The sequence below is a fragment of the Dermacentor albipictus genome, chromosome 5 (genome assembly GCF_038994185.2).
Source record: "Dermacentor albipictus isolate Rhodes 1998 colony chromosome 5, USDA_Dalb.pri_finalv2, whole genome shotgun sequence".
NCBI lineage: Eukaryota > Metazoa > Arthropoda > Arachnida > Ixodida > Ixodidae > Dermacentor > Dermacentor albipictus.
Window position 1 is genome coordinate 37,445,078 of NC_091825.1, and position 19,656 is coordinate 37,464,733.

Sequence of the window (19,656 nt, forward strand, 5' to 3'; positions counted from 1 at the left end):
GGCTCAAAGCGCTAGGTACACCACAAAGAGTATCATATTATTGCAAGTATTAAACAGTCCCTATGTTCATCGAGCTTCAAAATCCATCTTTTTCACTAGGAAAGGCCACATACGTCAACTCGCCGCCCCCCCCCAAGGCATATATTTTCAATAAATATATCTGACAGGCCGAGTGTTCTTAACTGCAATATTCTCTCCGTTATCACACCTATTGTGATAACACAGTGTCTGCTGTATTGTCGGACGCGCTCGTATTACCTCTAGGCCGGTCTGAGACTGGATGCAAACTCCATGAAGTGCTGTTACAAGCGCCGTCATATAATGCTCTCATATCTGACAGCATGCTATCTTAAATGCGCCCTTTCAAACACATGGTTGCCGACCATCAGTGTACGCTTCGTTTATCTTCGTCGGCACACTTGTAATCTACTGCCAACATGTCTCGCGATTCAGTTGTTTACCTTTTAGCTTTCAACCCCCATGTTTTAATTGGCCGGATGTGATAAAAAGTATTCGCTTCAGAGCACCAAAGATTCTCTCAAGCATCTGCTTTCTAGTGTATTTGTTCTTTATGTCGCGGCTGTGATCAATATATAACAGCCTGCAATATCCTTGCAAAACGCTTTTTTTTTCTTACCACCAGTGTTTCAGTATTGTCTCGCTTCCCGTGTAATTGTTGTCGTTTCACAATATTTTCAGGAACTAAATTTAAGCTCAACTTAAGCATTTTATGTGTCAGAATCACGGTCTGATTATGAAGCTCGCCATAATATGAGATACCGGATTCATTTTCGCCATCCGAGGTACTTTACCGTGGAACTGATTCTATGTGATGAGCTTTATGGCATTTATTGCAGCCGTCGCGACCGGGATCGAACTCTTGTCCTTGAGCGTGGTTTAGCAATGTCGTAATCACTAAGTTACTGCGGTTTCGTAAACCTATTGCGCATCGTCAAAACGCGCAGCCATGTGGCGACACTGGCAGGTCCAGCATCTTGGTCATAACCCAACTGCGAGGCTTGCTGCATGCTAGGAGGCAGGGCGATCTTCGACGTGAGGCTATCTAGGATTCTTAAATGCAACAATCGCCTTCATAGGCCAGCGCCGTCAAGGAACAGCGAAATTCGCCTTGCTGCCACAGGAATCAAAGAAGACGAGCCACCTTTGTATATCCGTGCGGACGGCATTGACGAGGGGCGTACACCTTTGAAGTTGGGAACCCACGCAGGGCCACCCTTTTACCCGCCACACGCGCCTCGCAATTCACTTGTGCGCCCTAAAACTGCTCATAAGCTATTCTGTTCTCAAGAGAAGCGCTTAAAACAACCTTGCAATAGAACAAGATACCCCGGATGCATTGCATCCGCAAGAAAACGCCTCACATGTAAAAAAATTAAGCTACCGTACCGCAGAGCCGTTCACATAAGCTGATATTAAAATGCCAAGAACGTAAGTACTGAGAAGTGTCGTTTCTCTGGAATTGGTCCAATTCTCCTTTAGACTGTGCGAAGTGACATTAAGGAAGTGCTGTCGCACAGAGATTTCCTGTGATGACGCTAGACAAACGTGATCGGCAATTTGAATTGGGTGCGTGTGGTGCTGTCTTAGATTCGACGCAGCACGTATCAAGTTTTGGCAGGATACGGCGCTGCGCATTTTCTCTCGCTCACGTTCTGTGCACGATTACTTTTGGCTTTGCTTTCACGTAAGTTCAGGACTTGTATCCGCAATAGAGATCAGCATGCGCGTGAGTAGCCGCACTAGAATACTATCTTAATACCACGGTCGAAAAAGAAGAAGCACGAGGTGAGCAAGAAGTGCACAAGCAAAGCCCGAAAAACGAACGCAGATACGATTCGGCAGCATGCTGCGTGATGACGCCGCGAGAGCCCTGCGGATTACAGCAGACGGCCCTTGTCTTTCGTCATTCATTTCATGCGGTGTAGTGAGGGTGCGCTGATATAGCAGTGTTCAACCGCAAAGCAACCTGTTTCAATTTTGTTCTCCTCCGCTAGGCAAAACCTCCTTCGGTGAACTTTGGTGCGCGGTCTTTAAATTCTTGTGAATACATGGCCATAACAAATGGGCCAGACACGCGCACGTACTTAAGTGCCAGAGAGATTTCTTTTTTTCTTTCTGTGCGAATTAAGATATAGTTTTCACTAGTATCGCGCTGCCTTCTCGGAAGTCTCATTAATTTTTAGGAGGTCTGAAAAATATTAGATCTCCTAGAGCAAGATTAATGAATAAAACCACGTTTATTCCACATTAGAATGCGCCGAAGATGCTGCGGAGGAAAGGGAGGGCTACTATTGCAAAGGGGAAGGGTAAGGCTGCCTCCGTTTTATTAACAAGCGTCCTGGAGGCAGCTAAGTGGAGGCCGCATGACGCTTGTTGCTGTCGCGGAGCCGTCACCGACGTGTGGTGCCGCCGTGTCCTGGAGGAACAACAGCAGTGCTCGCCAGAGCTCGCTGGCATGGTCCGGAGACGTGGTATCTGGGCAAGCCCAAGTCCGGAGAGAAGAAAGCCAGTGTTCCCGCTGTATGGTGGCCAGGGCACGAAGCCTCGGTGGGATGTAGAGGGGGCACACCCAACACAGGTGGTTGAAATGAGCACGACATGTACGCATAGAATAGAATCCACTTACGGGTGGTGGTGTGCCACCCCTGTGGAAACGGTTCAGCAAGTGAGGAGTAAGGAGGGTGCCTGTCTGAATTCTCGGAAGCAAGACTGACTCTCGCCGTGCGAATACCTTCGGTGGAAGCGACGGTATAGAAAGTGGATTGCGCACTGCTGTGAGGTAGGCGGCACGTCGTTGTTTGGTCGCATGCTTGTCTGCCATTGGGTCTGCTACCTCAGGTGTGGTAGCTAGGAGAGGATAAGGAGTATCAGAGGCTCTGGCTAGCGCGATAGAGAGATGAGCGCGCGCCAGTCTATGAGCCTTCTGGTTTCCGGGGATATCGCCGTGCGCAGTGACCCAGTGGATGGTAACATCGTCACCGCATTCGCGTAGCAGGCATGCCTGTTGCCGGATCTTCTGCAGTACGGTATCTGCGTAAAGAACATTAGCACATGCCCGATGGGCAGCCTGGGAGTCTGTGTACACATGATGGTGAACAGGGTCAGTTTGAGGCGAAGTCGCGAGGGCCCATTCCAAATAATCTAGGATGGCCATTAGCTCAGCGCGGGTACTGGACATTGCTACTGCTGATATATGATGGCGGTGGTTCTCATTTTCATTTGTCTGGTTGTACCAAGCAGTGGCACAAAAGGTGTTACTAGCGCCGTCTGCAGGCAGCGTAGCGTCAGTGTATACGATGCGTTGAGTCAAGGGGAGGGAACTCGTAGCTATAGCAAGTCTCTTGGCCTATGCAAGGCGCCGCATTCGCTGAGTAGGGTCCATATTGAGAAGAAGTGGCCTGCCATCGGTGAGAGCCGTGATTTCCCTTGGTTGCGTGTTCGGCAAAATGGGCATTGTGTGGACGTCATACCCAAGGAACATGAGTTAGTGTCGCCCGGCACTTGTAGCGCGAAGTCTCGTTTCTTGTGTATAGATGTGCATGTCGATGACCTCGGACAGGTTGGTGAGTTTGCTACAGCTTTTAAGCTCTTCGAGGCTTGTGTCCCTTGGTAGTCCAGTTACAAGGCGTTTGGCTTCCTTAACCCATTAAAGACCAGCGTGACCATATGGTCACGTTAGTCTGTACAGTGCATTTCAATTAATTGAGATTAACAAAATGACATCAAAATCGCCTTTGACATGCCGATTGACAGATTAGAGTTCCCTTTATGGATACCAAGTGTCAGCAGCTGTCAGTCGTTTTGTGGAAGCCCCTCGCAAACGCGGGAATAAGTGTTGCTCTGCGAGTAGCGTCGCGGTGCCTCCCTCCAATGGTTAAGTGTTTTTTTTTTTCACTACTCGTTTAAGTAATAGTCGGATATCGTTACCTCCATATTGCTCTTTAAATATGGGACCTTCGACGAGCATTTGTGAAAGAATTCCGTTTGATTTCTCCATGAACGAGTACGTTATCTTGTGCGTTACCATATGGTCCCGCTGGGCCTTTAGGATACCTAACTTCTTATTTTTTTTAGAACTGCATTCTCATCTCTTGCACGGCTGCTGGCGCGTTCCCGCAGTGGTTATTTGTTATTTTATTGTCTGAATAGGCAGATTTTGGAAGAAATAGCGAAGATACTCGAAGAGGAAGAGGATGACGTGTCAGTGATTTATATCGAGCCTATATCGAGAGGCTAGCACCTATTCGCATGAAGACTCGGCCGATGAAGACTCAGACGGGCTCATCGACAATCTCAGCGGGCGGCAGCTATGAGCCGGCGCTGAAACAGTTTTCTCTGACGGACGCCGCATTGGTGGATGCGAGTCGGACTGCAACGACCCCGGCGGGCAAAGTGACGGAACATCAGAGGTTTCTTCTGCTGTAGTTGATGTGGCCATTTGTGCGAAATTATCCACTGCTTCTAAGTGGACGAAGGGTGATCTCCAGAAGAGCCTTGGCATATTTGCCGACTCAAACTTTGTTGCTTACATGGACTTTTCACCTGTTGAGTTGTTCGAACTCTTTTTTGACGACGCCGTCGTGGAGCTGCTAGTCGAAAAAAACAAGAAAGCATGCGGTATTTTGAATATGCCTGATCCGGAGGTTACCAAAGAAGAATTAAGATAAGTTTTCTTGGAGTACTTGATTTGTACAGCTATAACCGCTTGCCAGACAAAGAGTTCTATTGGGACAGCGGCACGGATATGCGCAACACGATGGCCTACAATGCTATGCGAAGAAATCGCTTCGTACAGATAATGAGATTCCTGCACTGAGCGAAATGCAAGCCTAACATTTAGTGACAAGCTGACAATGTTGCGTCCATTGATGGCACTATTGAAAGCAAGGTTTCTGGAACACTTTCAACCTGTGCGTCACCTGAGCTATGACGAAAGTATGATTGAGCATTATGGTCGTCATGGCTGTAAACAGTTCATACGCGGAAAGCTTATCCGCTTCGGGCATAAAGAATGGTGCCTAAATGCCAAGAACGGATACCTTGTAAACTTCAAAGTGTATCAAGGCAAGCAAGGGATCTCGGGACATCTGAAAAATATGAAAAGGACTTCGGAAAAGCAGCAGCGCCACTTCTCCGAATGGTGGATTAACTCGCAGCAGAGACGCACGACCTTCCTTTCTTTTTCTATTTTGATAATTTATTCACAAGCATGCAGCTACTCAGGCACCTCAAGGCACAGGGCTATGAAGGCACGGGCACTGTGAAGTAGAACCATGTTCCCAAAGAATGTCTTATCGCTCGACCAGAATTCGTCAAGCGCCAACCTCGCGGGCACGAAGAGCCCGTGCTGAGCGACAATGGGATAATTGTTGTCCGCTGGATTGACAATTCTGTAGTAACGATCGTAAGCACCATTCAAGGCGTAGTACTAATGTCATCTGCAGACAGGTACTCTCGTGTTCAGAAGAAGCGAATCAAGGTGGCCCGTCCAAACACCGTTGCTCAGTACAAGATTTATGGGAAGTACGGACCAGACGGATGCAAATGTAGGCGCCTACAGAATTGCAATCCGTGGCAAAAAGTGGTGGTGGCTGATTTTCACTCTGTGATGTATCTATCAGCAGCACTTGGACGCTCATTCGTAGCACAGGGTTCAACGTCACGCAGGTGGAATTCCGCAGGCAAATTGCACAATACTACCTGATGGGATGGGACAATAAGCCTAGAGGACCTGGTGAACGCAGAATCCCAAAGCCTGGTGATGTCCTGACTGGTACACGGTATGACGAAGTCTAATGGCAAGAGGTGGAGGTGTGCATGAGATAATTGCAAGAATGCGGTGCACAGAAAACGCACAAAATATGACGTCGGCATGTGTATTCCATGATTTAAACCATATCACACTAAATAAGTGCTCGCCTATTCGCTATGTTTTTTTTTGCGATGTTTTATGGCTTCAAATAAATGTTTTTCACTTCGCGTATTTTGCTGTAGCGTAAGGGCCCAGTGTGACCATATGGTCACGGGCTATATTTCAAAAACTAATTAGGCAAGAGTAATAATTTTTTGCATGTGAATTGTTAGTATAAAGGTAAGTTAATACATTAGGTTTATTTCAAGATAGCAAGAAAAAAAAAGAAACTGGTCCCTAATGGGTTAAGTAACCGGTTGAGCACGTGCATCTGTGTGCGGTTGAATGGATGATACGGCAGCCCGTGCATGATACGGTAGACAAGAAAAGCTTGAGCGAACTGCCGCATTTCACGTTCGTTTACTCCACGGGCGCGGGTAGAGATTCTGCGTAAAGCGTGCAGGATTTGTTTGCTAGTCTTCGTAACGTGTTGGAACCAAGTGTTCGCTGTGCAATTCTCGTCTAGGTGCATACCGAGTATTCGGATAGTAGATTTCCGTGTGATGGGTCGGTCACTAAAGTACAGATTAAAAGACTGCTCTTCTTCCTGTTTTCAAAAGGTAGACCTGCCACCATGAATGACGAAAAACTCATTTTTCTCTGGGGCAGTGTGTAAACCTGTTTGCGTGGCATAGGCGTGAATAATGTCGAGAGCTCTTTGTAAGACGTCCTCCTGCTCCCCTATGCACCCTTGATGCGTCTACACGGCGACGTCGTCGGCGTACACCACGTGTTTCAGGCCCGGTACGTCGGCAGGGCGCTTTGGTAGCTGGTGCATAGCTTAATTAAACAGGGTCGGTCAAATAACCAAGCCCTGGGTGACGCCGTCTTGGTTGGTTCGTATATCACTGGCGTCATGACCGACTTCTACTTGGTAGCCTCGCTGTTCGAGGAAACCTGCTATGAAGTTGTACATCTTCCCTTTAAAGGGAAGCTGAAGAATCTGTCGAATTCAATAAGACGCTCATATACAGATGCGGGAACCTTATAAACCATGTAGGTAAAATTTGGTGTTTTTTTTTTCAATTAGGAGCGACGTAGTCGTCGGTTGAAATTGCGCTGTAGCTCCGCCCCCCGTTGAGTGAGCGAGCGGAGCGGAGACCGGAAACCGAGGTGTTGTGACGTCAACTATACTGTTTCGTTCCTTCCCAGCGTCCGCGACCGTGCCTGATCGCGCTTGTTTCTGCGTGCGTGCCATCGTAATCCGCTTCGATCGACCCTGCATTCCTTTGTTGGTGCGTCTGCGTGTATGTAGAGTGGTAGTCAACGTGCGTGGTAGTCAACGTGAGTGGTAATCAACGTGAGTGGTAGTCAACGTGAGTGGTAGTCAACAGATGAAGGTCACTACACGAACTGCTTGAACCGGGAAGCTTTTCACGCGTTAAAACTGTCTTTGTAGTTTGCCGACAGCTTTGGACAGCGCATAAATGCCGACGATCGCATCCCCGCTTACGTTCCACGAGGAGGCATGCAGGAACACAACACTACAGTTGTTTGACCGGAAACGAGCTCACTAGATCGGCGAAAGGTCGGTGAGATCACTAGATCACTTTGCAAAAAATATACTCACCAAAGAGCATTTCCAACACGAGGAGATCCCAAGACTTTGCTTTCGTTCGCGTCGAAAGCACTGCTCGCACCAGCATCGTTTGCTTCTTCGAGAGGCCGGCTCTTCGCAATCGGCTCGTACATGTAGGGAGTAACGCCGAATTCCTCAGAAAAACGCGATCTCTCTAAATTTTCCATTATCGTCTCAGAAAAACAGCACCAAACTACCTGGCACCGCGCTTCATGTGTAGCGGCAGCGGTCGGTTACTAGAGGTGACGTCACGAAGCGCACCGACCAATCACAGGCGGAAACGAGACGCGCGAGCTGGGCGTGTGCGCTGCTGCACTTTTCGTCGAAATAAAATATATTTGCGCTTTCTTTCGCTCGATTTCGATACGATATTCAAATTCGGAGGGTTGAAAACCTTTATGTACAGATGTTCACTCATTTTTTCTGGAAAACCTTTCTGCTTCCCTTTAATGCCATGGGCACGTGCTTTGATCACATTCATGATCATAAAAAGTTCTCTTTTTTTCCACACACTGTTGAATTATGGTATAACTTAGATGGTTCTCTGCGTTCATTGCCGACTAATCAATTTCAGAATGAACTGCCTAACCATGTTGGTTGACATATTGTGTTCATAAGTTATGTAGCCCACCTCTGCTATGTCTCTAAATGAGATAGCAGTATTTGTAAATAAATAAATAAATAATTGATGGTGTTATGTGGGACGGCATCAAATGCCTTGCGTATATCCACTGCGACAACGGCTCGTGGGTGCACCGAATTACAGTCGAGTACGTCCTGTTTGAGGCAGACTAGCACAATCTGTGTTGATTGCCCATGGCGAAATCCATACAGTGTAGGAGCCAAAAGTTCGCGATCTTCAAGGTACCACATCAAGCGTGTGTTGACCATGCTCTCCATTACTTTACAGGCAAACTAGGTCAAAGAGATCAGACGGAGTTTGGATAAGGTATTTGGTGGTTGGAAGTTTCCAGAATGGGCTTGACAACCGAAACCTTCCAAGTGGAGGGCAGTATCCAGGTCTCCCAGACTCGAATAAATTCTTCGAGAAGAGAGTGCTTGTGCTCAAGGGGCAGATTGCGTAGAATAGCCACGCCTACCTCATCGACCACTGGAGCACTACGTACGCCTGCACGCCTGCAGCACGCTGCAAGGCGTGCTGCAGCTCGATCATGGTGAAGGGGCTGTCAAGTGGTTCACTATCTTTAGAATGTGCATCCATCTGGTATTCGGTGTCTGTGGGCCGAGACGTCTGCTGGAAAAACACTTCAGTTGCCTGTTCGGCAAGTTCGTGAGGGCTGGTGCCTTTGCAAAGAGCCACACGAGCCGCACCGTTGTTTGTATTACGCAGGCCGAGCATAGAGCGCAGGATGGCCCAAACTTTGGACGTATGAGTCTGTCCATTGATGTATTCGCAAATTCCCATCCAGCGGTCTGACGCGACCATAGTCGTATATTCTTTCATCAAAGGCTGCATTTTGCGCAACCGTGCTTTTTCGTGAGCAGCGCGCCCAGACCGCCTGTGCTCGGCGAGAATCCGGTGCCTTCTATTCCATAAGGTGAGCAGACGTCTATCAGGCTCTGACTGATCAGAGGAAACCCGTAAGTGCTTGGTGGCTCTTCGCTTTGCTACGCATAGCTGTGATACCACATGGTCAATGTTCCTGGCTGGAGACTGCTGCCGCAATAACTCGCGGTATTTGTCCCAGTGTGTTATGTGGCTTAGCCGTGTAGTGGCGTGTGCCTTCATCTTCGGATTAGCATGGCCTGTGCAAAAGCATATGAGGATCGGAAAGTGGGCGCTCCCCATGCAATCGTCCAGCACCTCCCATCGAAAAAGCTGCGGACGAGTACTCCAGGTAAGATCCGGTGGTGTGTCTGCTTGGTGAACTGTCTGTCCCAGCCTCGTGTGTGCTTGAGGCATGTTGAGGAGTATAAGCCTGTACTCCGAGGTATCGTGCATGATTCGTCGACCACGCGGGCTGCATTTGTTGTATCCCCAGGCGATGTGCTGAGCGTTAACGTCCCCGCACAACAATGTGGTATCTTGCGGATAAATCTTCTTAAAGTGGGAGATGAAGCTGACATCAGCGAGTGCCCTAGTGGTCTTATTCCTTGTGCTCTCGGGAGCACAATGTGCGTCACTATCAACCAAGAGGTGCATTTGTAACTATTGTTATTGCATTGGTAAAATATATTTTATTTTATAAAATTCTTCATGCTCTTACAAGTTCCGCAGGGAAAAGGCGCCAGAGAACACGACGGTCCAGGCAAGGAGGCGGGAACTATCAGAAGGCGCACTAACTCAATTTCTTGGACAGGCAAAATAAATGCAGGTTTTGCGACAATCAACCGAGTACAAAGAGATGCAAAAAGAACAAGAAAACGCCTACTTCGCGCAAAAATTTCAACATGCGTTTTTTATAAAAGGGCAATGGTTTAAGATGAAAGAGCGCAAGAATATTCTCAGACGCAGGCCAGGCAGGCGTTTTTCCAGTAAATTTTTCGTATGGAATTAGAGCTCGCCTTGTATGCTAATGTAAATGATGCTTCCGTAGTGAAAAACATTATGCAGGCTTTTTGGTATATTCTTATTAGTTTGCGTTTGTGTGTGATTCTACGGGGCATGGGGTATATTAACAGTCCTAAAGAAGAAACGAAAACAGAGACGTCATTTAAGTGCCACTGCTACGTGCTAACTTTAGCACTCGGTCAGCGACGTCGTCTGCGGCGGTCATTGTTTAGTATGCAGAGTCTAACTGCGGAGTTTAATATATATGAGCGAATTCAATTCACACATTTTGTTGCCTCAAGCGCTGAAAAACTAATAAAAGCACCAGGTTGTGATGGCAATTGCAACGGTAGCCTTCCTTTGCTTATAGCAGCGCCTGACAGTGTTAGAGGGCACCCCAAATCGAGACGGGAAGTAGTAGCTTTCCGTGTATTTGCACTCTAAGCCAAAAAATGAACAAAATGTGAGTTAATGCCGCTTTTATGCCTCTAGACCAACATTTAGGCACCAGAGAGAGCAACTGGAGCAAGATGGCTGCCATCCCCTAAACCATAGAACGAAGCGTTTAGTCTCCCGTATGAAAGGGCGCGACGGAAGGATGAACGGCAACGCTTGCTCCCGTCCCGCAACCGTTGCTTTCCCGCAAGACGCCGCAAACAAATGCACGCGCGCCCACATGTCTGTTCACGGGCCAGATTTTCTTATGAGCTGGAATATGGGGAGTACGTGTTGAAAACTATAGAGCACAGATGTATGCCTGCACAGAAATGAAAGGCACGGTCGCACCAATACGCCAGCGCCTGTAGCTGAATTCATCGCGAGTCAGAGGATTTGCGAACAACTTGTGACTAAAATGCCGCCAGGACATCGCAATGAATTACGAAGCTAAGCGGGACCACGTCCAACGTAGCAACAATGAGCCGATAGCGAGAAGCACGATCGAATTACTGTTCAGTTACTGCTATGTGGTGAACGACTGCTTGTGATATATCAGCGAAACCCGCAACAATGGTTGCTGCAGGGATCACGCAAACCTACAACGACAATGACGGGCGTGACAGCGAGTACAGGCCGCTGGGGGGTTTCCCTTTCGGCTCAACCTCGTACGCCTTCCGAAAGAAGTACTGTCAAGTACAAATAAACGGCATCAGTTAAGGAGGGATTGTGTTTCCAAAGGAGACGTTTGTTCCGCGAAGGCCCATACGCCTCTTGAAAGTAAAAATAAAGTGAAACAACCGCTATTCTTACCTGTGTGCATAAATGGGCCTTTCGATCGTATCCGGCTTTGTAGCACTGTGCCATGTCGCTTATGCTCTGCGTGGGCATCCACTAACAAATAACTCAACGCTGGATCACCACACATGGTGCAGCGACCTGGAACACAAGGAAGTCCGCGTTTACGGGTGCCGCCAGACGCTGTTGCCACTTCTTGCGTAAAAACTAGATTGTACTAGAATACGACTGAGTGAGACGATCGGCAGAGGCGGAGCATGCTTTGAGGTATATATACGAAAAATTCGAAACGAAAAATGCTGCTACAGCGCTGCAATCGAAGTGGATTGGGCTGCATCAAGGTCGCGCCGTTGGAAACTGCTGGCGAGACTTCTCCTAAGGGTCAGTCGTACTACTTCGCGCGCTCATCTATGCGTTCAGACCGCTCAAGCGGCATATTTAATTGCATATGACGCATATTTATTCCCTAGGAGAAGATGCCTTTCTTTCTCTTCTTTAGTTCATTTTTTTAAAGCCGCTCGGTGATTGCACGTGCGCTGCGGCCGCAGTGATGGCTTTTATTCTGCTATGTTACTGTACGGTTACCTTTGGAGAACTAAACAAACTCGCGTACTTCTGTTTAGCTGCACGTTAAAGAACCCCCAGGCGGTGAGAAGTGAACAGAGTACTTCATAATCATATCCCATGACGCAAAACGCCAGGATTTGTCTAATTAAGAAAGAATAAAAAGAAAGAAAGAAGGTATATAGCTAAGGCCTTCGGCTTTGTTCTAGTAGTGTAAACGAAAAAAAATTATTATCGGGTCTGATTTCTGAGAAAAACGTGTTAGGCGTATCCTATATTCCATACCAAAATGAAATGCCGTTCCCGACTGTACGTTCGTTGAACTAACCAGTGTCTGTATTCTAAACGGCTACTTTTAGTTATCTGGCGCACTATTGTAAGGACAATAATGAAGCAGTTAAACGAACGGCATGCCATAGATACACGTACACATACTTGTAGATCTGCTGTGTTCGTTAAAGAAGATAAGCGTGGTACCACATTGGGCACCCAGTTTTAGTAGATTGCAGACATCGTGAGACTGTCAAAAAATGTTTTTACTTGCCTGAATCAACTTAGCAGATTTACAGGCTGCTAAAAACGGGTCGTTTATATTGAATGACCGCTAAGAACTTGCTCAGAGGAACCTATTGGCACCCGTGCGTTATTTCTCTCAGGAACTGGTGCGCCGCTGCGCAAAAGCCACAACACTCCAGCAGCACAATCATTCGTAATAAGAGTCCTCACTTGCATCGGCTCCTCACCTTCGAGACTTCAAAAATGCTATTATGTGATATATTCGAACCGTAATGGCTAATAGATAATTTTAATAGGGAATTCTGAAGTCGAATACCATTAGATTAGACTGTATGTTTCTACTTCATGTCGCCTGCTGGCACGTTGAAGGAGATCACCAGACAAACCAGCGGAGATTACTTTGGCAAAGACTTCCCCGTCTCCCCGATTCAGTTTGAAAACATAGGCAGTATATTTTCCCTAACAGTTTGGGTTATATTAACGTTCAATAATTGCCTCGATTCTTTTTCTCGCAATGTCAATTGCTTCACGTGAGGCCAGTGCAGGTTTTAAAGGAAACACGCTTATTCCGGTGGGGATTTTGCACGTTTTCAATTATTGCATTCAAAATACTGGATTACGTCTCTCTTACATATATGTCGGGAATATATATGTCTATGTACCCTTAGATTTGCCTAGAAGTGCATTGGTAATCTGTATCTCTTCGCGCCAGGAAGTTAATAACCTTCGTTTCTTTCCCTATAATATTGCTTGCTTTCATCACTGACCGTGATCAATATTCCACCCACAAAAATAGCGCGTAAAATGACACGATATCAATAACATTTTCTTTAATAGCTTCACGTTTCAGATAGGCGGCTTCTCAGTCAAAAATTATGCGTTACTTTCAGAAAGCAATGTTAAAAACACCATTTGACGTGGCTAAAACTACAATTAGTGTCTGCCGATACGGGTTCACCAAAGCAAGTAGAAGCATAAAAAATTTTACTGCACAGATTTTTTCTACGAGAAAAACTGGGCGTTCGCCAGCGTCCGCGCAACTAACGCGTGCTCGCTAGCAGAAGACGCACTTCACAACGACAGCAAAATTGAAGAGGTCATCTTGTATAACCCATACCTCAAATATGTGTACGAAGCCCAAAGGTGTCAATATAAATTTGCAGTTGAAATAAGGCACCATTATGCGAGCGTACGAGCGCAATCGGTCTCAGCGCTCGCAGCACAATTACGTTGAATATGCCGCGAAGCGCGCCTCCGCCCCAATTCAGTTCGCTCGCAGGGCCCTCGCACAGTTTTTCCACACGCGGTGCCTCAGCAAGAGAGCGTCATTCGGTCTACTATTGTCTAGTACACTCTTCACGTACGTTTCCTAACATTGTGCCACGTTCTTCAACTGTTCATGACGTCTGAATGTCTGGTGACATTTCGAGTGCGCAATACAGTTGTGAATTTCACTGGTGAGCTAAACATGATGTATTCGGCTATATACAAGACACCAGTGTGCTCGCCGGACAAGCCTGCACCTCCTGTGAACTTGCAGGGGATTAAACACCATATTCGCTGCACTTGAAACTATATTTACTGCTCGTAAAGGGTAGGTAGTTACAGCCTAGCATTGTTTGTAGCGTACGCCACGACCAATTATCTCTGTCTGTTCACTGCACGCACACGACGTGTTGGCTTCGCGACATGTTGAAATACTTTGCTCTTGCTTATTCGTAATTTGAAGTAAGAGCAGCATCACTCTATATTTACCGTTATTGTTATCGCTGGCTTTCCCTCTTGCCGCTTGTGACAAAACAGTGCCACCGCACTTCTGCTGCGTAATAATTCGCCTTTGCGTAATAATTACCATCCATAAACATTTACGCTTCTTGCTAGTCCAAACGGAATATTGTTCAGACTGCAAGGGTTGGCGCTGATAATGGCTTGATGCCGACACTTGTCCCTCATTGGCTATATGTAACCGGAACCAAGTTGTGCAATGGCTCTTCCATGACCTCTGCTCATACACACTGTAAGCCTCCTACGCGTGACATTAGCTCGTTTATTACATCTTATGCTCATTCCTTTGATGATGCTTATTGCTTGTTTAGTAATGTTGCTTAATGTTGTTCATAGTACTGGTATGTAGTGGATATTTAAGGCCCCAGTGCATGCTTTGTGACAATCAACTGCACGTGCACCCGTCCTGAAGCTCACAATTTATTTCAAGCAAGATGATGTGCCCTCGTGTGGGCAGATACTTGCTGTAAAAGATAATGCATATTTGGACACAGGCCAGCATATTTGTATTGTGGCGCCTTCCAAGCTGGTCTCCTCAGTTATGCTAACATTTCTCGTGCAGCGTACTATAAATTATTTTCGTGCAGTGGCTACACATGTGACATTGCCTCCCCCCACCCCACCCCCCGGTATGGTTTGACGTAAAGTTTTCAGTTTTGGCTTTTCCGGTGTGCTGACCAAGGTAAAAACTTCCGCCTTGATTTCCTTATATGATTCTTTGTGTCAAAATTAATTTCTTTAATTTCTGGTTCTGTTCGCTAGGGCCCAATCTGCTTTTCGCCTAGTGTTTGTGGGATTGCAAAAGCAGCGCCTCTTAGCAGTCAAAGGTTGAAAAAGCATGTCCTCGTAAACTGGTCACTCCATGGACGCTCTTGATAGTGTGTCTTCTAATTAGTTTTCAAGGTCGCGCTTATTCTCTTATTTCTTGCCAAAGTCTGTTGCTTTCATTGTGCTGCACAGAGTTCATGAAACAGAGTATGGAGTGTTATCATTTTGGCAAGCCAGTATAACTAGTCAATGACGTGCTGCTGAGTTGTACAGAGTGGATGTCTGTTCAATTGCTGTTCATCTTTTTGAGGTGCATCGAAGCGTAAAACTCAGATTGATTGGTACACATGTTATGTCGACTCCATGATTGAGTCCACACAAAATGGAAAATTTTGACTCGATTCTTTTTGCAGCAGTACCCTAAAGAAACCCACGTGGTCTATGCAGTTGCCACACGCACACTTACGGCATGCTTCATAACCATATCTTGGTTTTGGCATGTAAGACCTCATTATTTATTTTCTCCGTTGCTGCACCCGGACGCCTCACCCGGTGTCTCCAGTGACATCCATGGGCACTACGCTGCTAGAAGCAACAGCCCTTTATGTGCTGCTTGAGTCGATTACAATCGACCACGATGGCCTTCTTTCTGCCCTGGCAATGTAGATTGCCCTGTACTGGGCATTTCACATAGTTCTTTTTTCCCACCGAATACACAGAGAGCAATTGGTTTATTATGCCGCATAGTTTGTGTTCACAGCGGTGTGCGGCCAGGTCCACTTGAACATGTGGCACAGGTGTTGCTGAACTGAAAAATAATAATGTGTTCCTTTGTTTCAATTAGTTCATATTTTGTGTTAGGCGCACCCAAACAGCTCGGGCCATGTACAGGTTGTCTGAAAAGCACGTTCGAGATAAAAATTACAGCCCCATAAGGAGTAACTACAGATATGGAGGGCTGAGCAGTTCATCCCATGCGGAGTAACGGGAAGGATGAGCAGTTTGTCCTAAGAGAGTAATTGCAAGGACCAACAGTCAGTCAGTCGTCAGGGAGCAACCTGCGAGACAAATATTTCATCCTGCAAAGGAGGATGAAACTCTAAGAGCAAAGGTTCATTCAATTAAAGGACCGTCTCCAAGTGAGTAACTACTAGGAGAGAAACAGATCGTCACATTGCCGTTGCTCCCTAAAACGTCTAATGGTTGTGGCAAAGCAGTTAGCCCCTCAGAAGGCTAACTCCTATATCCCCGTTAGTCTCTTTTGGGCTAGAATGTATGCTATCGAGATAGCGGTTGCGTTTTGCCGTGCCGTTACCAAGATGACCTATTGCGCTTCGTGGCTAGTTGTTAGAAGGTGCTTGATATTAAGGCGAAAAACTTTATAAGCCTCACGCACACGATCACCATTTCAGATAACATATATAATTGGGGATCAGGCTCAGAAGCAGGCATAGAGTTAAAAACTTATAGGCCTTCTTGTGTGCTTGCTACCGAAACGTACCGTACTTGGAAAATGGTTGCAGCAGCCCTGAAAACTCAAGCTCCACCCATTTAAATCATGGCTAAAAGAGGAAGAAAAGACACTCCTCTTTGGTCACTCTTCTTTGGTACAGCAAAAAGAATGATTTCAGAATTAAGTGCGAGCGTGATTTTTTATTTTATTATTAGAACAAGACACACCACTGAAATGACCATACATGGTTCCTAGATTGGCTTAAGTTTTTCACTTACAAAGAAAAATAATAGAACATTCCTTTTCCGGGCTAGATTTACCCGTCCTGGGTGGAGATTCTGTAGGATTGTCATAAACATTGCTGCTGATGATTTCTAAACATCTCTAAACTGTTCCAATTCACGCTTTTTCTACATTTTTTTTCATTGTTCGAGTTTGACTATATAAATAGGTGGCATAGTTGCATACTTCGTTTTTAGCTTGCGAGAAAGCTTCTGAAGGCTTGTCATAATTTCAGTCATCGTTGCCTTGGCTAACATAGCTCAACCCCTCCACCCCCCCCCCCCCAAAAAAAAAATAAGAACTAATTTTGGGGTCACAAAGAAGCCGGTAATCAAAAACAAAAGTTCGGCAAGTTCTCAATAACACACTCTTGGTGACACAACGGCAACTTCCCGTGGTCCAATTTTGCTACTGGTGAACATTTACCGAAAGAAATTTTGCGGGGCCCAATGCTTTAATTTTAGAGTGATAGGCCTTCAAATTACTCACATCTGCAAGTCGTTTAAACATTGTTGTCCACCTTTAGTAAAATAACATTTTTTCCCCCAAAATCTATGCTAAGTTTCACAAAACGAACTTTTTGAACTTTTACCAGAAATTACTCACCGTCCGCACCAACTATGGTTAGCAGTCATTACACTTTTCAGCTTTATCTCTGTGGAACACATTACCATTCCCTTTAAAATTGTTCAAAGCTGACAGGTTTCGTACGGAACTTAAGTATTTTCTTTTAGCTTCCTCCGACTTTCCCATTTGAGTGTACTATCTGTTGTATTTTTAACTTTCACTTTGTTTCTTTATATGTCTCTCGTATTTTTCTTACTTCTTTCTTTTTATTCTTAAGCTATTTTTTGTAGTTTTACCTTTTGTTGTCTAATCCAAAGCCTTGTGATCGCTTAATGCATTCACCTGCTGCTTTTCTGTTCATTTATGCCTTGTCTTCTAAAACCTTTATTATTGGAAATTTCACATGTTGCCATTGTTGTTTTATTAATTATAGTCATCATGCACAGAAGGTCCCATTTCAGTTTCTAATTACGGGTACTCCTTTTGTGTATACTTATGGTGAAATTCATTTTTTGTCTTGAATAAAACTGATTCTGATTCTGATACTCCCTCCCCCAATATAGGAATTTTCCTGAAACCTACAAATAGGCGGGACGGGACCCCCTTAGTCTGTCTTTTTCTGAACACACCCAGCGTTAGCGACGAGAACGCGGTCGTCGTTGACGATAAAGGCGTCGTAGATAGCAACAACGACTACATTGGCATGAAGATGACGATGAACAACATGATTAGAACGGAGTAACGAATTCGACTACCGACGCCAGCAGAGATGATTACTGCACAAAGACCAATGAGGTGGCGGTACGACGCCTTTGACCTGTTTCACGCAACCGTGACCCTACGGAAAAGCTATGGAGCAATAATCACAGTCGGCGACAGTACCGGCTGGCGTATGCCATCCGGCAGTATTCATTAAATTAGCCATCTTCCTGCTATGTGAAGCAGTTATGTGTGGTATGTAGTCATCATTATCCCTCCTCACACCTTTATGCGCCCGTTTCCCCTCCGCTTGAGCAGAGTGGCAGGCTAGAATTAGTTCAGGCTAACCTCTCTCCCTTCTTTCAAATAAATTTTCTGCCTCTCTTTCTCTCTCTTAAATTTATGCAAATAATAAAATATAGTGGATCTGAAGAACACGGCAATGCCTCATATTAAACAATAAATAATTATGTACATGAACTGCGGGAATACGTTCAAACAAAGCAAGGAAATGAAAACAAATTTTAGCCGCGACAACTATCAAGCATTCATCCCGCACACAGCCGCACGCGTGGATGATGCGATAGCTCTCAGTAGTCTTTCAGACCAGTGAAAGCTACCACATCACCCAGGACAGCGCTGAACAAATTCCTCAATATTGTAAAAGTGTTTATTAGCCACCAGCGGTGGGGCAGATCGTCAGCGCCGGGCATGGATTCTGATCATGAGCGGCATTCCCCGAGAACAGCGCTGGAGAGCTTGACCCACTAGAAAGCGCGGGAGAGGATGGCCCACTATAGTGTTCCTGTTCTTCCCCACGATATAAAGTTCCTCACGTCTTGGCTGTTCGCTGCCAGTTAGGCGGGAAAATAACCAAGAGCTGTATGTCAGCGAGACTCTTCTTTAGAAGAATCCTTCACGAAAGCGTTATTTTCTTCCCTGGCGTTGAAAGTACGTAAGGGTGAACAGCTTGACAAACGAAGTACATTAGCAGGTGGGAATTATGAAGCAATGGCCACGTGGCGAACAGCTTGCTGCAGAGAAATTCTGAGGAGCATATTCATAATGATAATTGTCAAGGCAGACGCGAACACGGGTGTTCTCGTGCAAAACTTATTACAATCTCTTTCTATTCCATTTCTCGTATTAGCCCTCAAAGATTCCTAAAAAGGTTTCTTGGCCACGCCCATTTTGTCTGTGTATCACTGGACATTACCAAATCTGGGAAAACTGCCGCTTTGATGTGAAGTGTACACCTAGATTATGCATGATTAGGCCAAACAAACAAAATAAAAACGCTCTTTCCGGCTCTACGAGTTATTTGCTTTAGCCATCCGCAACTGTTCAAACTTTTTTCGGGCTACGCCCACGTCATCTATCAGTCAAAGGATGATTTGTTCGGCATTATTATGCCGAGCAAAACTGCCGTTTTTCCTTCTTAAATAGCCGGTGGCTGACCCACTTTGAAAGGAATTGAAGATGGCTGCCCGCTGATCACTATGTCATCGACTACTTGGAGCTCCTCGCAATAATGAATTTCATTGCGTATAATAAAGATGTTTGGCGTGGATGGATACCACTGACAAGCCTTTTTGGCACATATACGATATCGCTGCCACATTTTCTTCGCTGAGTAACTATTACAGCGTAAATTTTAACTTGCCAATGCACGCCGCCACAACCTTTCGACTAGCCGCACCTACGCACTCGTAAGTGCTCCTGCTTACTTATTCTATATTTTTTCGGATGTATGGTCTGGCTAATAA

At 45.9% G+C, this 19,656-nt stretch overlaps 1 protein-coding gene across 6 annotated transcripts in view; it reads right to left on the bottom strand.

Annotated features, from left to right (window-relative positions):
* Positions 1-19,656, bottom strand: part of LOC135909515 (sphingomyelin phosphodiesterase-like) — a 243,096-nt gene that overhangs the window by 101,557 nt on the left and 121,883 nt on the right. The gene's annotated exons all lie outside the window — the stretch shown is intronic.